Here is a 24,477-nt window from a genome sequence, read left to right as displayed (position 1 = left end):
GCTGTGGGTTTGTTGTAAATGGCTTTTATTATGTTGAGATATGTTTCCTCTATACCCACTTTGGTGAGAGTTTTTATCATATATTGATGTTGAATTTTGTCAAATGCTTTTTGTGCATCTATTGAGATGATCATATGGTTTTTTTCTTTCCTTTAGGTAATGTGGTGTAACACACTTATTGATTTGCATACGCTGAGCCATCCTTCTGACCCTGGAATAAATCCAGCTTGATCATGGTGTTCATCCTTCTTATATATTGGATGTGATATGCTAATATTTTGTTGAGGATTTTTGCATCTACACTCATCAAAGATGAGTAATTTTCTTTTTTTGTAGTGTCTTTGTCTAGTTTTGGTATCAGGGTGATGGTAACTTCATAGAAGGAATTTGGGAGTGTTCGCTCCTGTTCAATCTTTTGGAATAGTTTGAGAAGGATAGGTATAACTTCTTCTTTGTATGTTTGGTGAATTCCAGTTTGGGGGGAATCTTGTGCATTGTTCAAGAGGCTTGCAACAAATTTCATTGTCTTATTGAGTATTTTGAAGGGTATCTTTCTATATGAAATTTTCGAATTAGCTATTGCTGAAGTAAAGACAGCTATATTTTTAATAATATTGAATTCATGTCCATTCATCTTAAAAACTCTCCTAGTAGTTCATATAGCTTTTCAATAGAATCTCATAGGTATCCTTGGTAGATAAACATATTGATTGTGAATAGTGACTTTTGTCATTTCCTTTCCAATATCTTATACATAATATTGATTTTTCTTCTCTTATTCAATTGCTTGGATCACATTCTTGATTTTAATAAAGTTTTCCAAATTCATACTATTATGTTAGACATCATCCATAGGTTTCTGGGAAAGTTAGCAATATCCATTCTAATCTTAGTTTCATATGAATTTCATTAGGAGTAGCTTTGAATTTTATTAAATACTTTCTTTTTTTTTCAAACAGAAAGTCACAAAAATTATAATCATCCTCATCAGTTCACTCAGTCCCATGTAATTAACTTTTTTCATCTTGATCTTTTCTTAGCACTTTTGTGAATTCATCAGTCTTCCATTAGAGTTCTGAAAATGCTTATTCATTCAGTTCAGCAGTATAGTCAATTACCAGAAACCTGTACTTGTCAGAGTCTTTTCCATGAATTCCTTGAAGATGAAACCCTTTTATAGGAACATTTTTGCAAAAGCATCAGAGCACACCCAGAACTCTGTAAATGACAAAAGACTTGAAAATGACCATGGTTAAAGATTTGATGAAAGTTCATAACAATGTAATTGACAAGAAAATTTATTTATTTCTGATATACATTTAAAAATAATAACTAGAATTATGACTTATAACATTTACCAGAACATATAAGGTTTTCAGGAATTTCATGTAATGTCTGAAACACTTAAATTAACATATTTCCATACAAATAACCCAAAGAAAGTTTAGTATTAGGTTTTTTTTAATTTTTGAATTTAATTTCATTTATTTTTTTATACAGCAGGTTCTTATTAGTTTTCAATTTTATACACATCAGTGTATACATATCAATCCCAGTTGTCCAATTCAGCACACCACCATCCCCACCCCGCCGTGACTTTCCCCCCTTGGTGTCCATACGTTTGTTCTCTACATCTGTGTCTCAACTTCTGCCCTGCAAACCGTTCATCTGTACCATTTTTTAGGTTCCACATACATGTGTTAATATACGATATTTGTTTTTATCTTTCCGACTTGCTTCACTCTGTATGACAATCTATAGATCCATCCACGTCTCAACAAATGATTCAATTTCCTTCCTTTTTATGGCTGAGTAATATTCCATTGTATATATGTACCACATCTTCTTTATCCATTTGTCTGTCGATGGGCATTTAGGTTACTTCCATGAACTGGCTATTGTAAATAGTGCTGCAGTGAACATTGGGGTGCATGTGTCTTTTTGAATTATGGTTTCCTCTGGGTAAATGCCCAGTAGTGGGATTCCTGGATCATATGGTAATTCTATTTTTAGTCTTTCTTTGTTGTTGTTTTTTTTTTGCAGTACGCGGGCCTCTCACTGTTGTGGTCTCTCCCATTGCAGAGCACAGGCTCCAGATGCGCAGGCTGAGTGGCCATGGCTCACAGGCCTAGCCACTCCACGGCATGTGGGATCTTCCTGGACCGGGGCACGAACCCGTGTCCCCTGCATCGGCAGGTGGACTCTCAACCACTGCGCCACCAGGGAAGCCCTACTTTTAGATTTTTAAGGAACCTCCATACTGTTCTCCATAGTGGCTGTATCAATTTACATTCCCACCAACAGTGCAAGAGGGTTCCCTTTTCCCCACATCCTCTCCAGCATATGTTGTTTGTAGATTTTCTGATGATGCCCATTCTAACTGGTGTGAGGTGATACCTCATTGTAGTTTTGATTTGCATTTCTATAATAATTACTGATGTTGAGCAGCTTTTCATGTGCTTCCTGGTCATCGGTATGTCTTCTTTGGAGAAATGTCTATTTAGGTCTTCTGCCCATTTTTGGATTGGTTTGTTGTTTCTTTAATATTGAGCTGCATGAGCTGTTTATATATTTTGGAGATTAATCCTTTGTCCGTTGATTCGTTTGCAAATATTTTCTCCCATTCTGAGGGTTGTCTTTTCCTCTTGTTTATGGTTTCCTTTGCTGTGCAAAAGCTTCGAAATTTCATTAGGTCCCATTTGTTTATTTTTATTTTTCCTTCCATTACTCTAGGAGGTGGATCAAAAAACATCTTGCTGTGATTTATGTCAAAGAGTGTTCTTCCTATGTTTTCCTCTAAGAGTTTTATAATGTCTGGTCTTACATTTAGGTCTTGAATCCATTTTGAGTTTATTTTTGTGTATGGTGTTAGGGAGTGTTCTACTTTCATTCTTTTACATGTAGCTGTCCAGTTTAAGTGACGTGTTAAAAGTCCCCCACTATTATTGTGTTGCTGTCGATTTCCTCTTTTATAGCTGTTAGCAATTGCCTTATGTATTAAGGTGCTCCTATGTTGGGTGCATATATATTTATAATTGTTATATCTTCTTCTTGGATTGATCCCTTGATCATTATGTAGTGTCCTTCCTTGTCTCTTGTAACAGTCTTTATTTTAAAGTCTATTTTATCTGATATGAGTATTGCTACTCCATCTTTCTTTTGATTTCCCTTTGCATGGAATATCTTTTTCCATTGCCTCACTTTCAGTCTGTATGTGTCCCTACGTCTGAAGTGGGTCTCTTGTGGACAGCATATATATGGGTCCTGTTTTTGTATCCATTCAGCAAGCCTGTGTCTTTTGGTTGGAGCATGTAATCCATTCATGTTTAAGGTAATTATCTATATGTATGTTCCTATGACCATTTTCTTAATTGTTTTGGGTTTGTTTTTGTAGATCCTTTTCTTCTCTTGTGTTTCCCACTTAGAGAAGTTCCTTTAGCATTTGTTGTAGAGCTGGTTTGGTGGTGCTGAATTCTCTTAGCTTTTGCTTGCCTGTAAAGCTTTTGATTTCACCATTGAATCTGAATGAGATCCTTGCCAGGTAGAGTAATCTTGGTTGCATGTTCTTCTCTTTCATCATTTTACATATATCATGCCACTCCCTTCTGGCTTGTAGAGTTTCTGCTGAGAAATCAGCTGTTAACCTTATGGGAGTTCCCTTGTATATTATTTGTCGTTTTTCCCTTGCTGCCTTCAATAATTTTTCTTTGTCTTTAATTTTTGTCAATTTGATTACTATGTGTCTCAGTGTGTTTCTCCTTGGGTTTATCCTGTATGGGACTCGCTGCACTTTCTGGACTTGGGTGGCTATTTCCTTTCCCATGTTAGGGAAGTTTTTGACTATAATCTCTTCAGGTATTTTCTCTGGTCCTTTGTCTCTCTCTTCACCTTTTGGGACCCCCATAATGCGAAAGTTGTTGTGTTTAATGTTGTCCCAGAGGTCTCTTAGGCTGTCATTTCTTTTTATTCCTTTTTCTTTATTCTGTTCCGCAGCAGTGAATTCCACCATTCTGTCTTCCAGGTCACTTATCCGTTCTTCTGCCTCAGTTATTCTGCTATTGATTCCTTCTAGTGTAGTTTTCATTTCAGTTATTGTATTGTTCGTCTCTGTTTGTTTGTTCTTTAATTCTTCTAGGTCTTTGTTAAACATTTCTTGCATCTTCTTGATCTTTGCCTCCATTGTTTTTCCGAGGTCCTGGATCATCTTCACTATCATTATTCTGAATTATTTTTCTGGAAGTTTGCCTATCTCCACTTCGTTTAGATGTTTTTTTGGGGTTTTATCTTGTTCCTTCATCTGGTACATAGCCCTCTGCCTTTTCACCTGTCTGTCTTTCTGTGAATGTGGTTTTTGTTCCACAGGCTGCAGGATTGTAGTTCTTCTTGCTTCTGCCATCTGCCCTCTGGTGGATGAGGCTATCTAAGAGGCTTGTGTATGTTTCCTGATGGGAGGGACTGGTGGTCGGTAGAGCTGGCTGTTGCTCTGTTTAGAAGAGCTCAGTAAAACTTTAATTTGCTTGACTGTTGATGGGTGGGGCTGGGTTCCCTCCCTGTTGGTTGTTTGGCCTGATGCAACCCACCACCGGAGCCTACCTGGGCTCTTTGGTGAGACTAATGACAGACTCTGGGAAGGCTCACGCCAAGGAGTACTTCCCAGAACTTCTGCTGCCAGTGTCCTTGTCCCCACGGTGAGCCACAGCCACCCCCCGCCTCTGCAGGAGACCCTCCATCATTAGCACGTAGGTCTGGTTCAGTCTCGCCAGTGGTCACTGTTCCTTCCCCTGTATCCCGATGCTCACACTACTTTGTGTGTGCCCTCCAAGATTGGAGTCTCTGTTTTCCCCAGTTCTGTGGAAGTCCTGCAATCAAATCTCACTAGACTTCAAAGTCTGTTTCTCTAGGAATTCCTCCTCCCATTGCCAGACCCCCAGGTTGGGAAGCCTGACATGGGGCTCAGAACGTTCCCTCCAGTGGGTGGACTTCTGTGGTATACGTGTTCTCCAGTCTCTGGGTCACCCACCCAGCAGTTATGGGATTTGATTTTATTGTGATTGCACCCCTCTTACCGTCTCATTGTGGCTTCTCCTTTGTCTTTGAATGTGGGGTATCTTTTTTGGTGAGTTCCAGTGTCTTTCTGTCGATGACTGTCCAGCAGTTACTTGTGATTCTGGTGTTCTCACAAGAGGGAGTGAGAGCATGTCCTTCTTCTCCGCCATCTTGGTTCCTCTCTCTGACTAGGGTGGTGCAGTTGTTTGCTAGGGTTACCATAACAAAGTGCCACAGACTGGGTGGCTTAAACAACACAAATTTACTGTTGCACAATTCTAGAGGCTAGAGGTCTGAGATCAAGGTGTCTGGCAGGGTTGTTTTCTTCTGAGGCCTCTCTCCTTGGCTGGTGGATGTTGTCTTTATTAAATACTTTCTATACAGTAATGCATAGAGTAGTGTAATGCAATTTTTCCTTTGTTAATATGATAAAATGTTAATACTTATATTTTTTAGATAAAGTGTACTTGGTCATGTTATTCTTTTAATAAATTGCTAGATTTCATTTTCTTTAAATTTTTACTATCAAGTTTACGCTAATCTTAAAAAAATAATTGGGAAACTTCTGATTTCTCATATATTATGGTATTTATCATATATTATATGAAATAAATTGTGTAATTATTACTTTTTGATGTTAACAGGAATGTGTGCTCAAAACTATTTAGACCTACTATCTTTGTTTTGGGGTGTACCTATGGTGTACTTAAAATAATTCTAGTATAATTAATGCTAATACAAGTTTTCTTCTTATTTTGGGGTTAATATTTAACATTAAAATTTTCCTACAGTATCTACTTCATCTAAATTTTCAAAAATTTTAATATATATTTGAACTTGAATTATTTTCTCCAAACAATTCATATCTTTAATTATTACTTCTTTTGTATGCTACTCTTAATGAGATTTGCAAAAGCTTTGTCACTTTATTGGTCATTTTAATGAAACATCTTTTGATTTTTATTGACTTTTACTGTTATTATCGCATTTTTCTATTCAACTGATTTCTAATTTTATTGATATTAATACTTTCTTTTAATTTACAGGTTAATCTAATAATAATAATTAGTTAACATTTTTCTAATAATTAGTTAACATTTAATCTAATAATAATAATTAGTTAACATTTTTATACAGAATTATAAGTTCCAAACATTGTATTATCATAAATGCATTACCTTATATCACACTTACTACCATCCTGTGAAGAAGACTTATAACATTTACATTATACGTGTGAGAAAAATGAGATTTACAAGAGAGACATTATGTAAATCACCCAGAGACCCACAGGTATTAGGTGACCAAAATGGAAAATAGTCTAGCCTGTTTAATTCCAAGGGCTGTATACTCAGTCTCTATTCACATTTGCTTCCTGTCTTGTGTACTTCCCAACTCCATCTTTCCCTGCATTTTTTTGCCATGAGATGCAAGCCTCCATTATTTATCCTCTAGATCACTATCATCAATTGTTAAAAGACATTTCCAAAACTGTAAAATGATCACAATACTTTCATTATTAATATACATCAATGGATCATCCACAAAGCAGAATAAAATGAACATTTCTACCCTGGCAAACAAGCTAATTTATTATCTATATCTAGCATACTTCTCTAGACTCATTTCTTGTACATCCTACACTTCTATGTGGCCCTAAAAATCCCCAATATGCTGTATTCTCATTTTAGCTCTCTAATGTATATATTATTATTACCATTTCATAAATATAGAAACTAAGGTGCCAGTGAGTTAAATATATACACAAGTTCAGTTAAATATATATACAAGTTACAATTTAGTGACAGAACCAGAATTTTAACTGAGGAAAATTTTGTTATGTGCCACGCTAGCATATCAGAATGCAAACATTTTATAACTAAAGCAAAGATTTGTATTTTCCTTTAACTTATCCAGTTGTTATCCCATAACCTAGAATGCCAGGCTCAATGTCCGTATTTATCAATAAGGAAGACAAAGTAATTTATCAGATTACCACAACTTAAGAACGATGTTTCTGTGATAAGAATTTTTGTAGCAAAGTTTATTGAATGCCCATGTGTTTGCATAAATAAATGAAAACGATGTCACATTAAAACAAAGGCTAGGGGCTTCCCTGGTGGCGCAGTGGTTGAGAGTCCACCTGTCAATGCAGGACACACGGGTTCGTGCCCCGGTCCGGGAGGGTCCCACGTGCCGTGGAGCGGCTGGGCCCGTGAGCCATGGCTGCTGAGCCTGCGCGTCCGGAGCCTGTGCTCCGCGGCGGGAGAGGCCACAGCAGCGAGAGGCCCCCGTACCGCAAAAAAAAAAACCAACAAAAAAACCCAAAGGCTATATATATCTACTTCAATTAGTTTTCTATTAACCAAGAATAAATTCACAAAACAAATCTAATTAGACTATACTCTAAGAAGATACAAGAACACAGTACTAGGACAAAGTAGACCCTTTATTCAACTAAACTTACAATCAAGAATATTATCTCTTTGGAAGAAATCAAAAAAATTTCTTGATATTGTCTACATTTTCAAACCTTAATACAAACTGAAGCTGAAAGCACACTAGATGTTTTTACAAACCACAACTTATGCTAATGTTTATTATCCAGCTTCTGTGAGCAGTCCAACCCAACAAAATATATTTGCCCCATTACTATTTCTGCATTATCTTTTCTATGTACTGTTTACGACCTAATTCTGAAGTATTTGTGAACACTCAGCCAAAAGATACTGTGTAAATAAAAGCAGTTATAATTATAGTTATTTTGGGTGATGGGTTTAAAACATTGATGCATTCTCTTTCATTGTAATAACATAATAAGAGAAAATGTCCAAGAAATTATGTTAGCAATGGACATAATCCAAGTTATCATTTCCAAGAGAAATTCATTAACTCTGTATTATGCCTCTTCCAGTAATAAATGAAGGCAGCACAGGTAATTATACTATAGAAATGACGTAATGATTCATGGGTTGAAAGCAACAGGAGAATGTGACTCATCAATGAAGATACATTTTAAGGAAAGAGCAAAGGGTGGATTGAATTATGGGTTGTAATTTAACAGTTGTCATTTCTGAAGCTTACAAGAAAACTTTACTATAAAAAATAATAAAATTGTAAAAATGGTTGCTGATGAGGTCAGAGGGCTAAAGTTTAAAAAACTTTTTTAAAGAGAGAGTGAGAGAGTTCTTGTATGATAGAATTCTTATTCAAAATAATTTTGGGAAAGTTCTCTTCTTACTGTATTTTTCCAAATATGAAATTTGCCTGTGATCTGTGAAGTATGGTGATAACGCAACTCTATTCACCTAAATACTATTTGCTGCAACGCTAGTCACAATCATTTTATTGAGAATTGATCATATTGAAGGGAACTGAAAAGGAAGTTCACCACAGATGTGAAAGGAGAATATGGAACCAGTCAGTACCTAAGACCTGCTCACATTATGATTTAAAAGATAATGTATGTCCCATTTATAATTTAACAAAAGTTCTAGTCTCCATCACAATATTATGTATTTTATAATTCAAGTAAAATTTTCCTATATTCTTCATCTAAAAATACCTGACATTATTAGCATTTTGCCAAAAGTTTGCAAGGCTTAGCATAGTCATTCAGCAACTAAAACTACACCAGCAGTATACTATGTAAATTTGCTATAAATTGTTTTTGTTGACTACTCTAAAATTAATGCTATTCACTTTTCTTTTATGATAAAATTCCTCTTTATTATGGTAAGACTTTGTGGTAAACAAAGACAATTAAAAAATGAAAATTTCATAATGACTTAAAAGTAGATAAAATGCATGTTGAGAGTGGAAGAACATAACAACTGGAGAGCAGAGTCAAGGACATATTGAGGTTGTAGACCCTCCATTCAACACAGCCCCCACCCTTCCACTGGCTTGCTTGACTCCCTCTCATTAATTTATTTGTCTCTACAGTGCATATGGACTTCCAATATACTACATGATTTATTTATTTACATTTCTATAATCTGTTGACCTCTTCAAAACCAACTATAGAATTGTGAGAGGGACGTAATTGTAGAACAAGTGAATACTTTTATAGAGTGAATGAACAAAGTATAATTGAACAAGCCCATTTCTATTGTTCTTACATTTTTGGCCATAAGTCCCAAAATGGTACAACCAGTATATACTTGATGAAAATTATTCATGATGTTGAATAATATTCTAATCTTGGAATGAATTGTTTTTGTATTTATTTATATTCAGATAAAAATGCAGTCCCTGATTTAATATCTATTTATGTTTTCTGATAAAGTCATTTTTGAAAGGTTTTTTTTCAAGAACATGATGGCATTATTTTCCTAATGTTCATATATTATTAGAAAACAATTATTTTTATTCATTGACTTTACAAATATATTAATAAAAAAGAAAATAACTGTTTAATATATATTACAAAATAATCTTCTAGATTTTGTTTATGTAGAAATAAATTTAGTGTATAAATACTTTAAGATTTGCATCTAAATATGAAAATTGAAACATAGGAAACTGCCTTTTTTTCCCTAGAATAAAAAAAGAACCTTTATTTTATTTTTTCCAAACTCTTTTCCCATTTAAGTTATTACAGAATATTAGGCAGAGTTCCCTGTGCTATACAGTAGGTTCTTGTTGGTTATCTATTTTAAATATAGTAGTATGTACATGTCAATCTCAAACTCCCAATCTATCCCTCCCCCCACCCTTCCCCCCTGGTAACCATTAAGTTCGTTCTCTAAGTCTGTGAGTCTGGGAAACTGCCTTTTTAATCCATATTATATGCTGGATATGAGCATCAAAATAATATCTCTTAATTTGCTAATGGTCACATAACATAAACATAGTTTTAAATATAAAACCACTTCCTTGAGTGGCAAACTTGAATACTTCATATGTTATGTCACATAACATAAACATAGTTTTAAATATAAAACCACTTCCTTGAGTGGCAAACTTGAATACTTCATAGATGAGTAGTTCTTTCTTTTATTTATGTTTTGGTTTTATAAATAATTTGGGGGATAGAATTCATCATCAAAATATTTTCCAAAAGGGATGCCAGGTAGAAGCTGAGATTAAATATGCAGTATCGTTAAGATTTGTCTTGTTACCGTGGTATTATCTACCCTGGTTTAAGGTCTGTAGTAGGTATTGATGTTTTTCAGGGGTATTTCTGGTTTCTCTCCTTCTGATCCATGGTAGGATTTCATTTCCTGGTTCCCATAAAATTAGATGTGGTCTTGTGACTTTCTCTGGACAAAGAAACATGGGCGGAATTGTTGTGGGTCACTACACCATAGAATGTAGTGCCTGCTAATTTTCCACCATGTTCCTTTTTCATTTCCTAAGTGACTAGTAACATTACAGGTGATGGATTCTCCATTATTCTGCATTCCTGTGTGAAGATGACACAGAGCTGAGCCTTCAGCTAACCCATAACAGGCAAATAGAATGTGAAAGAAATGAATCTTTGTTATATGAAGCCAGTGATATTTGGGGGTTGTGTGTTACCACAACACATTCTAACCTACCTTAAGTAATACAGAAATTGTTAGTTTACAGTGTATACTGTGATTTTAAAAATTATAGTATGCAACCTTAGCTTAATGGTTAGCTGTCTGGAAGCAAGGAAAACTGTCATAGTGTGGTGCCCATCAAATTCTTTCACTTAAACAAATGGCTCCGGGAAGAAAACACTAGAAAGTCCAGAATTTTTCTTACATCAAGAAGATGAAGGGACATTCAGAAAAAAAATGTTTAAAATGGAGGATTTTGAGGTTGGCTTTCAAGAGTTACAGAGGAATCAATGGAAGATTTTCAGGAAATGGGAGGAATAGTATATGGAGTCAGAAAAAGCAAAATACAGAGCTAAATGGAGATTAGAGCCTACGGAATAAGGGATAGTAAGAGTCCTAGCTTTTTGTGGGATGTAAAATGAAAAAGGACATGGGGCATTAGGCGAAAATTCCAATGGTCTCAAGGAAGATAGTTTTGGCAAGGCTGTGAGTGTTGAGGTGAGGGAAGGGTTGAGGTGTTCTAGGGTATACAGAATTCTGAGACTCACATTTGACTTCTGCTGATGGAGAAATCACGGATGCAGAAGAAGAGCCTTACCCTCTAGAGAATGCAGGCATTCTCTAGACATCCAGAAATGGATGTATTCAAAGGAGTGATTCTACTCTAAGCACAACAGCTCTCTCTTGACTTGTGCTGTAAAAGTGCCCTAAGCACCTAGAGAGACAGTATTCCTCCAAGCATACTGACACTCTTTTGATCACTGTCAATGGTCAATTATTAGTCTCTCCTTGTGACACTTTTTTCTACCTTGTATTACTAACATTTATGTACAAGTTTTATCTCTCACAATAGATAATAGGCTTCTTGAAGGAATATCTGAGTCTGATTTATTTTTAAATTAATTATTACATAGTGTCTGAAATGTGTTAGACAGTATACCCATTCTTTTACTCAATCAGTGTTAAATACCCATTTTGTTCCAAGTGCTGTGAAAAACAGTGAGAATGCAAAAACGAACAAGGCATACTACCCGATTATATTACTTAGGGTTCTACAGAAATACAGAACCTGTGTGTGTGTGTGTGTGTGTGTGTGTGTGCGTTTGTGTGTGTGTGAGTGTGTGCATGCGTGTGTGTGTGTGTGTACAGAGAGAAAGAGAGAGAGATTCAGGAACTTGTTCACATGATTGTAGAGGCTTGGTAAATCCAAAATTTGTGAGGTACGTTGGCAGGCTGGAGACCAAGGGAAAAGTTGCAGTTTGAGTCCAAAGGCAGTCTACTAGCAGAATTCCTTCTTGCTCATGAGAGGTCAGTCTTGGTTCTACTAAGGCCTTCAACTGATTGAATAAGGCCCACCCACACTATGGAGAATAATCAGCTTAACTCTAGGTCCACCAATTTAAATGTTAATCTCATTCAAAAAACATCTTCACAGAAACATCCAGAATCACTCTGGCCAAATATCTGGGCATTTTGGCCCAAACAAGTTGACTCATAAAATTAATCATTCACACTCATTACAAAAATCACTAAAAAGAAATCTAGTAAGGAAAAGAGATGCATAAAAGGGCATTTCCAATACAATGAAAAAGTTGTGAACAGGGTACAATGGGAACACATTTGGAGTGTGAAGTCCAACCCAAACCGAGAGGTCAGGAAAGATTTCTAAGAGAAGATGCCCAATCATTAATAAAAATGAGGATTTATCCTGATAGAGTATATGTGCATGTATGTTTGTGTGTATATCGCAGTAGTGGTAGCAGTAGTAGTAGCAGCAATGGTGATGGGGTAAGTTTGGGCAGGATAGCCTAACAAGCTTGGAACTTTTCTTGGAAAGTTGGTGAAGAATTTTGAGATGAAAGTGACAGGATCAGATTTGAATTTAAGGACTATCATTTTACATCAGGTAGTGGATTGGAACAGGGAAAGGCCAAATACTCCAATTTATATTTATCAGCTAAAAGACATGTAGATTCAGATGAATCACCTTAAACTTTATTACTGTTTTACTCCTAGGGCTATTTCTTCTGTTTAGATTTTGTTGAAATTAAATTATATGGGGTCCAAAATGGTGTAATTAAAAATTGATATTAAATATATAACACTGATAGAAGATATATCGAACATATCTAGCGAGCTTGGAATAACCTCTAACATAAGCATGCTGACGTGACAGATTTTTAGAAAAATAACTGCCCTCACTCAACACCAGCATTCCAACTCTGAACCTCATCCACACTCCCCTTACTGCTTGGTTTACTCCCTTGAATTGCTTTTGTGAGTGTATTTCTCTCCTACCAAATTTTAATGTATTTTGAGAGCAGTCCAATTTTAATGTGGGAAATCAATATCTGAACATAGTAGGTTCTAAATAAATGTTGTTTAAATATATAGATAAATAAAAGCAGAGCATTTTCAACCTCTGAAATTTTTTTAATGACTCAAGCCTCAGGAGTAATTAAATGTCCTTCTGAGTAATGGTAGTAAATAACCACTACAAAAGGGAAAACCCATCACTTGTTAAATTGTGAATTGTTCTACATGAAAAATAAAAGAGTTGTAAATTGATTTCTGAGAGCATGCTGTCTTTGATAGACCCATATGAGACAAAGAAAGAATCATTAGATAATTGGTTTGTCTTAAATAATTGTTTGTGGATAGCTGTCTGGAACTATTGCCTAGTTCAAATGCGCATGTTAATTGTGCTAATTTGAAGTGGTACTATGAATTTTAAATAATAAAATACTATAAGGCCTTGATAAGCTAAAATTGGAATATTCTCAACCATTTGTGATCAAAATGAATGCCTATTTTGTATTTTAATACATATTATTTATCTAAATAATATAGGAATTTTTTCATTGAGTGGTGGTGAATGAGATTTGAAGTCACAGTCCTTTGCTTGTGCAACCATTATTTTAGGTTAAGCCCATATCAATGGGATGTAACATGGAGCTATAAGAACAAAATACTGTCACTGAATCATAGCACCATTAAAATGCATTACACCGTATTAAACCATTCTCTGGTTTTATGAAATGTAAACTAAAAGTAATGAACTGAGATAAAACCAGACAAAAAGAAAACAATTTCTGTGTAAGTCCAAAAGCAGAAGAAGAAAGAGACTGCTTAGAACACCTCAGGAATAAAATGGATATTACTTGTAAAAAGCTTCTATGATCAACACAATTATTTTTCCTCAGGATCAAAACATGCACATTGACCTCTATTTAAGGAAGACTCTACATATCATATCCATCCCTAAATGAGCCATACCTCCTCTTGAAAAGCCCTTGTAGACACAGTTATTGATCTAAGAATAAACTTTAAATTCTGCAGTATTTACACAGGAAATTTTCTCCTGGCGTCACTATATCCCCTTGCTCTCTGCCTGCATCCACACAACTGGACAGAACTGATGAAAAATGCAGAATCTCACTGGCTTCACTTGAATTTATGACCATTAAATGAAGGAGTTCCTCACTGCTGCTCATAAGCAAACTATACAATTCCCAGATCATGCAGGCTTCCACACTATAGTTAGCTATACTTGCTGTTACAATTTTTTCTTCTCCAATTCTCCCCTGAACTCAGTCCCATCAGGTTTTTGGATAACTTAGCATGTATAAAATGAGCACCTAACACTCCTGATATCCCCATCCTCTCCACAGCATATGTTGTGCTTAAAATCTTTCCCATCTCATTCCTCCAGTTGCTCATCCCAAAACTCTTCAATCCACCTTTAATCCTCTTTTCTCCACCCCACAAACAATCCATTGACAAATTCTGCCAATTCTACCTTCAAAAAATATTGTAAAAACAGACCAGTTCTTATATCTGCACTCCTGCCAGCTTGTTCCAAGCCACTGTGATATCTTGCCTGAGTCAATGCCCTACTTATTGGTCCCCTTGCTTCTGCTTTTGCTCTGTGTCAATCTATTTTTCACACAGTAGCCAAAACAGGTCACTCCTCTGCTCAAAATCATGCAATGGTTTCCCCTAGTCACTCAGTAAAAAGAAAAATTTTTCCTATGACATACAAGGCCTTAGGTGAAACACCTTTTTACATTTCTAACCTTATCTTCAACACTCTGTTGGCTCTCTCTCTGTTCCAGCTGTAATGTCATCCTCACTGTTTTCCCAACACAGTAGACAGGTTACCATCTCAGAGCCTTCTTATTCACAAATCTCATATATATATATATATATATATATATATATATATATATATATATATATATATATATATATATACACATACATATATATGTATATATATGTAATCTTATTTCTGTAAACTGTCTTTCTGGGGAAATAGACAGCCCTAATTTGCAGTATTTGGTAACTTCCATGGTATTCCTGGAGTGGAATTGTGTTTATGTCTTCACATTCTGCATTCAGTGACATTATATTGGTAGCCTGAAATTGATCATGGTTAGCATACAACATATGACAATAATTGCTGAATGAATGAATGAATGGATTGGTAGGTCAGGAAAATTCAAAGAAAAGTGTTCTCTTCCAACTGGAGGAAACAAATGCAATGTAGCAAATGGCACATAAACATAAAAATCAAGTGGATTTTGGACATATGAAACACAATGGGAAGGAAACTGTTGGAAGAGAGATTCCACAAAGAGGACACAGTTAAGAATATGGTGAATAAATGGTGAAAAAACCTGCAGCTTGAAATAACTCTCTCTGAACTATCACCATCCAAATATTTACTATAATAACTTGAAAATTTTATTCAGAATTTGACAGCTGAATAGGAAACCCTGCTATAATGAATTTGCAAATACAATGAAGCAGTTATGTCTAAACTATTTCTTAGCTAGGATCACTTTTGATGATCCTATTGATTAAATCATGATGCATCATCATATCATCTTCCCCACACTGTTGAGTGAAAATGTCTTCCAATAAAGTGAAAAAATCTCTGAAGAAAGTAGATAAGTGTGTGAGACCTAAAAAAGCCTTTAGAAAAAAATTTGGAAGTGATAAAGAACACTGAAAGAGATACATATTTAAAATTTATAGGCTTAGCCATGGACATCTATTTGTCCATGTTATTTTGCCATGTCTGAAAAAAAAACCCAAACTGTCATAGTGTTGCTTCCATAAATATTCACAATCTTTCTCAAGCATAACATAACATATTTGAAAAATTAAAAATTAGAGAAATACCTTGTGCAGTGAATTCGTAGATACAATCACTGTAGGATTCCATGAAGCACTGTGTTGCTACAGCAGAAGTATTGGACATCTTTGAAGATCTGCAGAAGGTGACAGAGAGAGGATTTGATGAAGGCATTGAGTTTCAAGTCAGGGGAAGGACAGTTCAAGAAATGTAAGGCATGTAAACCTCCAAGATGTGAACAACTTGGAAAAAGCAGCTTCAACTGATAGTGGAGCTGCACTTTCCCAAAGAACTGAAGAGACCTAATGCAAAGGTGATTATATTATACCAGCAAATTCTCAATCATAGTGAAATTCAGGTTATTTTTGTTTTTTAATGAATGACATATATTTATCTCACAAGATGAGAACCAATATGCCAGGACTTGTTACAGCTGGGTTGAGATTAACCCAAATTATGTTAAAAAAAAAATCAAAGCCAGCCTTAAGCTTGGGGAAGGTCATTCTGCTGTTCCCTAAACCACATGAGGCATTTACAATTGCAGAGAGATGGAAAGAATAACAGACAATCTCTAGGTCCCTTGGTAAAAAAGAGATTGAGACCACATTACAGAGATCTCTAAATGCAAAGTGGATTAAACTTTATTCTGTAGAGACTAAAGAGGCTTAAAAGTATCCATGTAAGGAAGTGATATGTAAATTCTGTGCTTATGGAATAATTTATCTAGCCAAAGTGCTTAGAAGAGATTGAGAAAGAGACAGATTGAAAATGGGGAAAACATAAAACTAATTCTTTAGTATAAGAGAAGCCATGGAATCTTGAACTAGTGAACTAGCAGTGGGAATGGATAAAAAGTTATATTTGAAAGATATTGCTCATTTGGAATCTATACAATTTAGGAACTGATTGAATTTAGGAGGCAAAGATTGCAAAGAGTTTTGAAGCCTGAAAGAGTGACAGTACATTAAACTTAATTTACCGATCCAGGAGAAGAGTCAGGTTTATTCATTCAGTGATGCTTATTGAGCCCTTACTATGTACTAGGCCCTGAGCTAGACAACATGGATAAAAAGATAAATAGGGCATAGTCTTTTCCCTTAAGTAGCTTGAAGGTTATTGAGGAATGAATGAAGTAAGATGAAAAATGAGATATTAGAGTGAATTTGAGTGGCCAGGAGAGCCCCTAGGAATAAATGTTTAACAGGCAGTAGAAATGGAATCCAAAAATATTTTTAGGTTGATTATCCAATTGGTGTTTTTATTTTAGTATAACAAGAAGTTTTCCCTCCATATTTGCAGCTGCATGATGAGATCACAACCAGTACAAAGCTTACGGAATCAAACTTTAGGTTTTTCTTGTTGTTCTTGTTGCTATTATATAAAATGTCTTGTTTGAGAAGAAGAGAAATGAAGTAGTTTCAACATAATTTATTATATTAATGCTATCTTTGGTCCCAATTTGTTTATAAATTTAATTATGGAAGGTATGACTTTGAAAAAGAAATCTGCAAATGAAGGAAAAAAAATTGTATGCGTGAACAAAGAAAAAGAAACTGCTTGCAGTTTTAACCAAAGCAGCCTGAATTCTGTTCTGTAAAACTGATGGTACCTATCTCTGTTATTTATCTGACTAATACTGGTCAGCCTTTACAGGGAAAACAAAATGGAAAACTGCCCATTTTTAAGAGGGCGTACCTGCTGTAGATGTCAGAATCTTCAACAGCAAAATGGCAAATCTCAATTTGTCACCATAGTCTTAGTGTCCCATTTTTGCCACTGAAAATAGATGACTGACTTCAATCTGCCATTGTATATTAAAGCTGCCATACATATGAAAACACTGGATGTAGTTTCAAATATCTGAACCAATGTTAGATTCACATATACGGTCCTAAGTGCAAATGTTTCTCTGCGACTTTGAATATGATAATTTCTTGAAACACAGAAAACCTCAGAAGTGGGGGAAAGTAAAAATAGTCTTGCACTACAATGAAGAAAAATTATTCTCATAACATTGAAACATTTTTTGTCACATACTTTAGTAAAGGCCCCAACTAATTCAGACATGGAAAACTAATTCAAACATCAAAAACACAATGATAAAGGTAAAAGTTATGATCAACAAGTAGGTTATATAAAATCCATCTTAAAGACTATAATTTTATTTTTTTTACAGTTTTCAATTTTATCTTTTCACTTCATGTTATCACTTGAGATTTTTATGATTCAGCATTCTTTTTAAAAGACCATAACTTTTTATGAAAAGATGCATGAAAGGAATCAAGAGCTATGAAGCATCACAAATCCACTGGGATAATAACTACATTGAGCCCAGCTCCAAAACCCAAACAGTAAGGAAAAAAAGGATATATAGTGTAACTGAATATTCCTGCTTTCTCACTCAATTCTCCTTCAATGTCACTCAGAATTTGTTTACAGAGCGATACTGAAAACCTCTAAACTAAAGGAATAGCTGAGGAAAACTTTTTGAAATAGACCACAATATTAACATATGCGTAAATTAGTTCCTTGCTCTAAGATAATTTTATTTAGAGTAGAAAACCCAAGAAATGCGAATCAGGGCCATGCACTCTGTTGTTTACTTTGGTATGCACACTCCTCAGCATGCCATTGCAAGTGACATGCTGCTCATCTTGTCCCACATGTACATTGGTCCCTTGGAATGCAAGGATTCCTGTTCTGGGGATCTGCTGATTTAGCAAATGACATTAAGGAGGATACTTAATTAAAATTTTTGTTTAGAGAACAGCAATGTACAAAGCATTTCACACATTTGCAAAGTATTTTTAAAAATACTTTAGTGAGATGTGGCTCTTAGTTTACTCAATAAAGGTTTAAATACATATTTTGTGTGTACATACATCAGGTATATATATCTGAGGAGATTGAGTCAAAGAGTTAATTTCCAATAAAACTTAAAGTACAGTTTGGTAAGAGGCTTTAGGCAAACCTTAATAGCTCATTGATTTATATCATTATAAACAAGTAATGGAATTTTCAAGTTATAGTGATTGCAGTTATAATAATTCAAACTCTTCCAACTTTCTATTAAAATAACCTATAAAAATTCATAAGAAGAGAGCAGTTGAGAGCCACAATTTGGACTGAAGATACTAAAGATCATGTGCCAAATATCATGTCCCTAAATGCATCACTAATTGTGCTGAATTTTGAAATGCATTCTGGAATTGCACATGTTCTACACTCTGAACTAGATTAATAGTAGCTCTAAGAGAGGTAGAGTAAGCCGTTGACTTAAACAACTGTCTGATCCTGCCTTCAGGGTCCAGGGAAAGTAAGGAATGTAAAGTAGCCAACCCTTACACCACAGCATGGAAACAGACTGGAATTCTACCCCTCCTTCTCTCTACTCCCTATCTCTTCATGTTGACTCCCCCCAAATTTAATTACTTTTAAAACATTCATACTGACAGTGCAAATACCAACAACACTAGAGAAGGAGAGTGGTGAGAAGTGGTGTATTTCACCATGAGATGGACTGTGGCACTAGGAACAGCATTGAAGTAAGAGAAAAATAGGAAGAGCTTGAGGTAGTATTCAGTTAATATGGTGCTGTGGCACGAGCCCATCAATTAAACAGAACCAAGTATATTCAGAAATGATGAAGACAGCATTTCAAATCAAGGGATAAATGAGGGAATAGTCGGGCTTCCCTGGTGGCGCAATGGTTGAGCGTCCGCCTGCCGATGCAGGGGACACGGGTTCGTGCCCCGGTCCGGGAAGATCCCACATGCCGTGGAGCGGCTGGGCCCGTGAGCCATGGCCGCTGAGCCTGCGTGCAACGGGAGAGGCCACAAGTGAGAGGCCCGCTTACAGCAAAAAAAAAAAAAAAAAAAAATGAGGGAATAGTCAATACAGGTTGTTAAAACAGTCAACTAACCGTTGGCAGACAGCCAAGAAAGGAAGGCAGAGAGGAAGGAGAGAGGGATAAAGGGAGGAAGAGAGAAAGAAAAAACTGGACATCTCTTCCATGTTAAGCTAAATTAAAGTCTGGATGATTTAAAATTAATATGTAAAACAAAGGAAATATGGAAATAGGGGAGAATATATAGGCAAATAATAATACCTAATATTGTTTGAACGTTACTTTGTGCTAGACTCTGTGGCAAATAATTTAAATATATTCTGTATTTCTCACATGTATTCAGAAGCATGTTAAAGTAATAATAAGTGATGACTTGTTAAAGACTACATAACGTATAAAAGAAGGGCTCAAAATTAGGAAATATGTTAACATTATGCATTCTCTTAGTAGATCTCAAGAAAAATCATATTAATTTCCATAGCTGTTGAAAATTTAGAATTTGGCAATATTGAATATTCAGTAAAATAAGAATGATAAAATGTATCTATTTCAATATCAAATCCAGCATTATGCTAAATGGAAAAATCTCCACCAAAGAGTTTAGAAATCTCTACTAAATATGCCAGAAGAATGTCTACTAAATTCAGGAACAAGAGAAGGATGGCTATTATCACCACTAATATTTATCTTTGATTAAGCATACAAACATTTAGAAGAATACATGGAAAACTAACAGCGGTTTCCTCATTTATTAGTTTGCATGGGGGGGCTGGCGGAACACACCCTCACAGATGGAGATGGGGGGGTGTGGTAGATTTTATGATTGTTTATAAATATTTGCTATTCTTCCCTGGGGTAGGATTACACCATCCTGCCCTGTTGACATCAGGCTTCATCATGTGATTTGCTTTGGCCAATAACTGTGATTGGAAGCAGTGTGTTTCACTTTCAGGCAGAAGATTTAAGCACCAACAAATGATTAGTTTAAAGGTTATATTGGTTGGCCAAAAAGTTAGTTCGGGTTTTTCCGTAACGTCTTATGGAAAAAGCCTAATGAACTTTTTGGCCAACCAAACATTTCAAATTCGGAGGAAAAAGGCATTCTTTTAAATAAGTGATAATGGAGTGACAAGACGGTTTTATAGAAAAATATAATTTTGGATCCATTCCTCATGCTAAAAATTAGGCTAAATTACAAATGGATCAGAGATATGAATGCAAAAATTGAAGTAATGTAAGTATTTAAAATTGTCAATAGTTGGGAGAGCTGAGCTGCCAGGTATTGAGCTAGTCAGCTGGCACAACAAGTCAAAATGAAAGAAACAAGGTATTTATTGAGATATTTTAAGCAAGAGGCTAAACAGGAAAAAGCACCACCTTCCCCAGTGTTTTATTTTCCCCTTAGCAATAGCGCAGGTGAGTATGCAGACGGGGCAAAATCTTCTCAGTGCTAAGGGAGCCCCAAACAAAAGGTACCTGTCTTTATAGAGACCTGGGGATCAGGGGAGGAAGATAAGGAAGGGCTAGGAGTGGAAAAATACTGAATATTGTGTCAGAATGGAGAAAATGTCTTCAGGGCTCCCTGATATGGGTGACAGAGGTACCTGAGAAAGGCTTGGGCCTGGCCCCTCTTTCAGCCAAGGAGGTCTCCAAATGGAGGCTTTCGGGCTATAAATGCAGATATGCTTAAGAGCACTGGAGGCTGGAGGCGTAGGGGTGCTAAGCCTTAACTGCAACTCTCTCCAGGCTGTGCACCAAGTCTGGTGTAAGGAAGGCAGCTTTCCCCCATATGACCTGCCAGGTAAAGTTTTATAATTGCCTGTGTTTGGGACTGAAAGATCACACACAGGTTTTTAGCCTAGACTGGACTCCTCAAAAATCATCAAGTGTGAATTACCCTATAAACTGGAAGTGAGGAACTATTTTCTAACCAAAATCCAGAGGCAATATAGGAAAAGATAGGTGCATTTGATTACATAAAAATAAAATAAAACTTTGCATAGCAAAATGTACAACAAGCAAAGTTAAAGGACAGATGAAAAATTTTAAAAAGTATTTGTAATTTATGTTACAGACAGAGGGTTACTATCTATAATGTATACAGAACTTTTAAAAAACAAAAAGAGACACAGAAAGACCATCAACCCCATAGAAAAATGAGCTATAAATAGGAAGAGGCAGCTAACATTGCAAATGATTCTTAACCATATGAAAAGAAGTTCAGTATCATTCATAGTAAGAGAAATGCAAATTAACACTACACCGAGATACCATTTCTCACAAGTCAGATTGTAAAATCAGAAGTTTAACAGCACAGTCTGTTGGTGAGATTGTGAATAAATAGTCACCTTCATTACTCGCTGCTGGAGCTACAAAGTGGTAAAATGCCTATGAAAAGGATATTGGAAATATCTAGCAATATTGTATATATATTTACCCTTTGACTGGCTATCCAAAAGTTCTATGAGTCTATCCAAAAGTTACATACAAAAAGATATAAGCATAAGGCTATTAGGTTATTTGTAGTAGCACTACTTGTTAATGCTTGAACACTGAAATGTATATATTGAAAGAGAATGAATTGAATAAACCCTGGTATATGCATATAATGGTGTAGTATGCAACTTGAAAATGGAATGAGAAATATCTATGTATATCACTATGGAATAATATCCTTTATATGTTGCTAAATGAACTGCTAAGAGAGGGTCTGGCAGAGAGCCCTCAAGTGTCAGTCCCACCAGGTAATTGAAGAAGGTCACCTCATCCAAGGTCACATACCTCCTTTCCAGGTGGAAAGGCTTTTCTCTACTACTCCAACTCAGAGCATCTCTGCACGGTCAACGAATCTTCACATCTCCCCCAGAGCCCCCAGAGAGGCAGCTGAGGCTTCACCTGAGTCTGGATTCTGTTCAGCTTCTCCCTCTGCAAAATCCTGCTTCCTTCCCTTCCTCTTTAAGGTGTTGATATCAATAAACCTATAAACATATAAAAACCACTTGCATTCTAATCTCCATCACAGAGTCTGCTTCCCAGGGAATCTAGTCTGTGTCAGTGCTAGGAGTAGTTCAGAGAGCAAAACTTGGGTGGGAGTTTGAAGCTGGATAACTCCTCCTACCAGATGGCAAACTGTGAATGGACTACAGATAGCCCCTGGCACAACATGACAGGGCAATTGTTAAAACTGCAGTTGTTGCTAGCGTTGTACTGGCATGGCATACTGAAGGATGGGAAAGCAATAGCTGGTGCAGTGTATACACTGCTTAAGAAACATGGGAGAAACCACAACTATAAGAACAGTGCAATTGACTGACTTTGCCTAAATTTGATCATTCTGAGTAAGAAAATGTACAGCTGAGGTGATTAATCAGGAATTGAAAGCTAAGCATGAAAGGCCAACTGCCTTCCTGGCAGCTTTCAAGGAGGTGTTATCTCTTGAAGCAATAGAGTGAGAAAACTGAGGACCAGCCCTAGAACTTAATCCTCAGATTAGCTAAACTCCAAAGGTTGAACTCCCAGCTAAGGCAAAACTGCTATGCCTAGGTCAGAACCATTGTGGGGAAAATAACAGGACCCTCACACATGGAATGGGTATGTCTGATTGATGTCCCTAAAAATTCTGTAATTCTCAAAGTCCTCCAGACTTGTTGAGCCTGAAGAAATGGCCCACATCTCTGTTAGGAAAAAAAAAAAAAAAAAAAGGATAACAAGTCTCTCTTGCTTAAAGAAGATGCAGAGGCTTCTTCCCCACAAAACCATTCCTTAAAATCTGTCCTGACCAAGAAGAACATACTGGGTCAAATAAAGAAGGAAAGGAACTGCACTTCAAAAGAGCCACAGGACCTAACCACCATGTGGCAGGAGAAGCCAGTAGAGTATATTTGGATACTAGACCCTGAGGGATATTTATCAGGAGGGCCAGAACATAAAGTTGGATACAAAAAATTACCAACGTATCCTCTCCTGGGATACAGGATATAACTCTCTGTCAAAGAGATAGTACAAACATCCTACTAGGACGGCTCCTAGAAGCATGGAAAATATAATGGCCCATACTAAGTAAGTGGAAATATGCCTGAATTGCCATATCAAAATTGCAAAAGGTATTTAAAAGGTAACAGAAGTGGGTGTGCTAGAATGAATTTAACATATAGGGCCAGAAAACTCACAATATTTACCAAAATTATAAGCAATATGCTAGTGAGAGGGGTACCTGCATCATTTTTAAAGTTCGGTGTGTGTCTCCTCTGTAGGCTAGGGCTAATAATAGAAGATGACATTATAGAACAGGGTGAAATAATAGCAACAGTTATGATATAATCTCAAAATAATAGAGCCCAAGCAGCAAGAAAAAACAGAAGCCAGATGGATGCAATTATTATGAGTGGTGAGGTCAGAGGGATGGCAAGGGAAGCCTGACAAGCAGAGATTTATGGAAATGGTTAGAACACAGCTTTCCTAGGGGCAAATTAGATGGACAGTGAACAATGATACAACACAGGCTATAAAATGGAAAGATTTTAAGAATAATCAGAAGTCTGAGGATAGGTGCCCCAATAAAAAGTCATGGTCCCTTGCTAGTTTTTGGACTCAGAATTCATTGATTAAAAGAAAGGTAGAGTCCCCAGGAGGAAGGACCCTTGAATGTCATGACAGGTATAAATGGTCATAAATCTCCCAGTCTTTTCCTAAAGGAACCTACAGCTACTTAATTTGGTAACTGTATACCAGGAAAGAAAAATACTCAAATATTTCAAAGACTATTGGAACAATACTCATGTCATGTCAAGAGATGACATGGTTAGACATTTCATAGAACAGAATAAACAGATGGCAAATAAGCACTTGAAAAGCTGCTCAACATCATTAGCAGATTTCCATAATGATGGAAACGTAGATTAAACCAAAATGAAATA

The 24,477-nt window shown here is 36.0% G+C and overlaps 1 long non-coding RNA gene across 1 annotated transcript in view; it reads right to left on the bottom strand.

Moving 5' to 3' along the window:
• Positions 1–15,847, bottom strand: part of LOC307191442 — a 271,519-nt gene extending 255,672 nt beyond the window's left edge. The window contains exon 1 of the long non-coding RNA XR_013829772.1: positions 15,762–15,847. This is a non-coding gene — a long non-coding RNA (uncharacterized lncRNA). The remainder of the gene's footprint in view (positions 1–15,761) is intronic.
• Positions 15,848–24,477: the final 8,630 nt, after the last annotated feature.

Source organism: Stenella coeruleoalba (genome assembly GCF_951394435.1).
Source record: "Stenella coeruleoalba genome assembly, chromosome: 9".
Taxonomy (NCBI): Eukaryota; Metazoa; Chordata; class Mammalia; order Artiodactyla; family Delphinidae; genus Stenella; species Stenella coeruleoalba.
The sequence above is the reverse complement of the archived record's forward strand: the minus strand, read 5'-3'. Positions and strand labels throughout refer to the sequence as shown.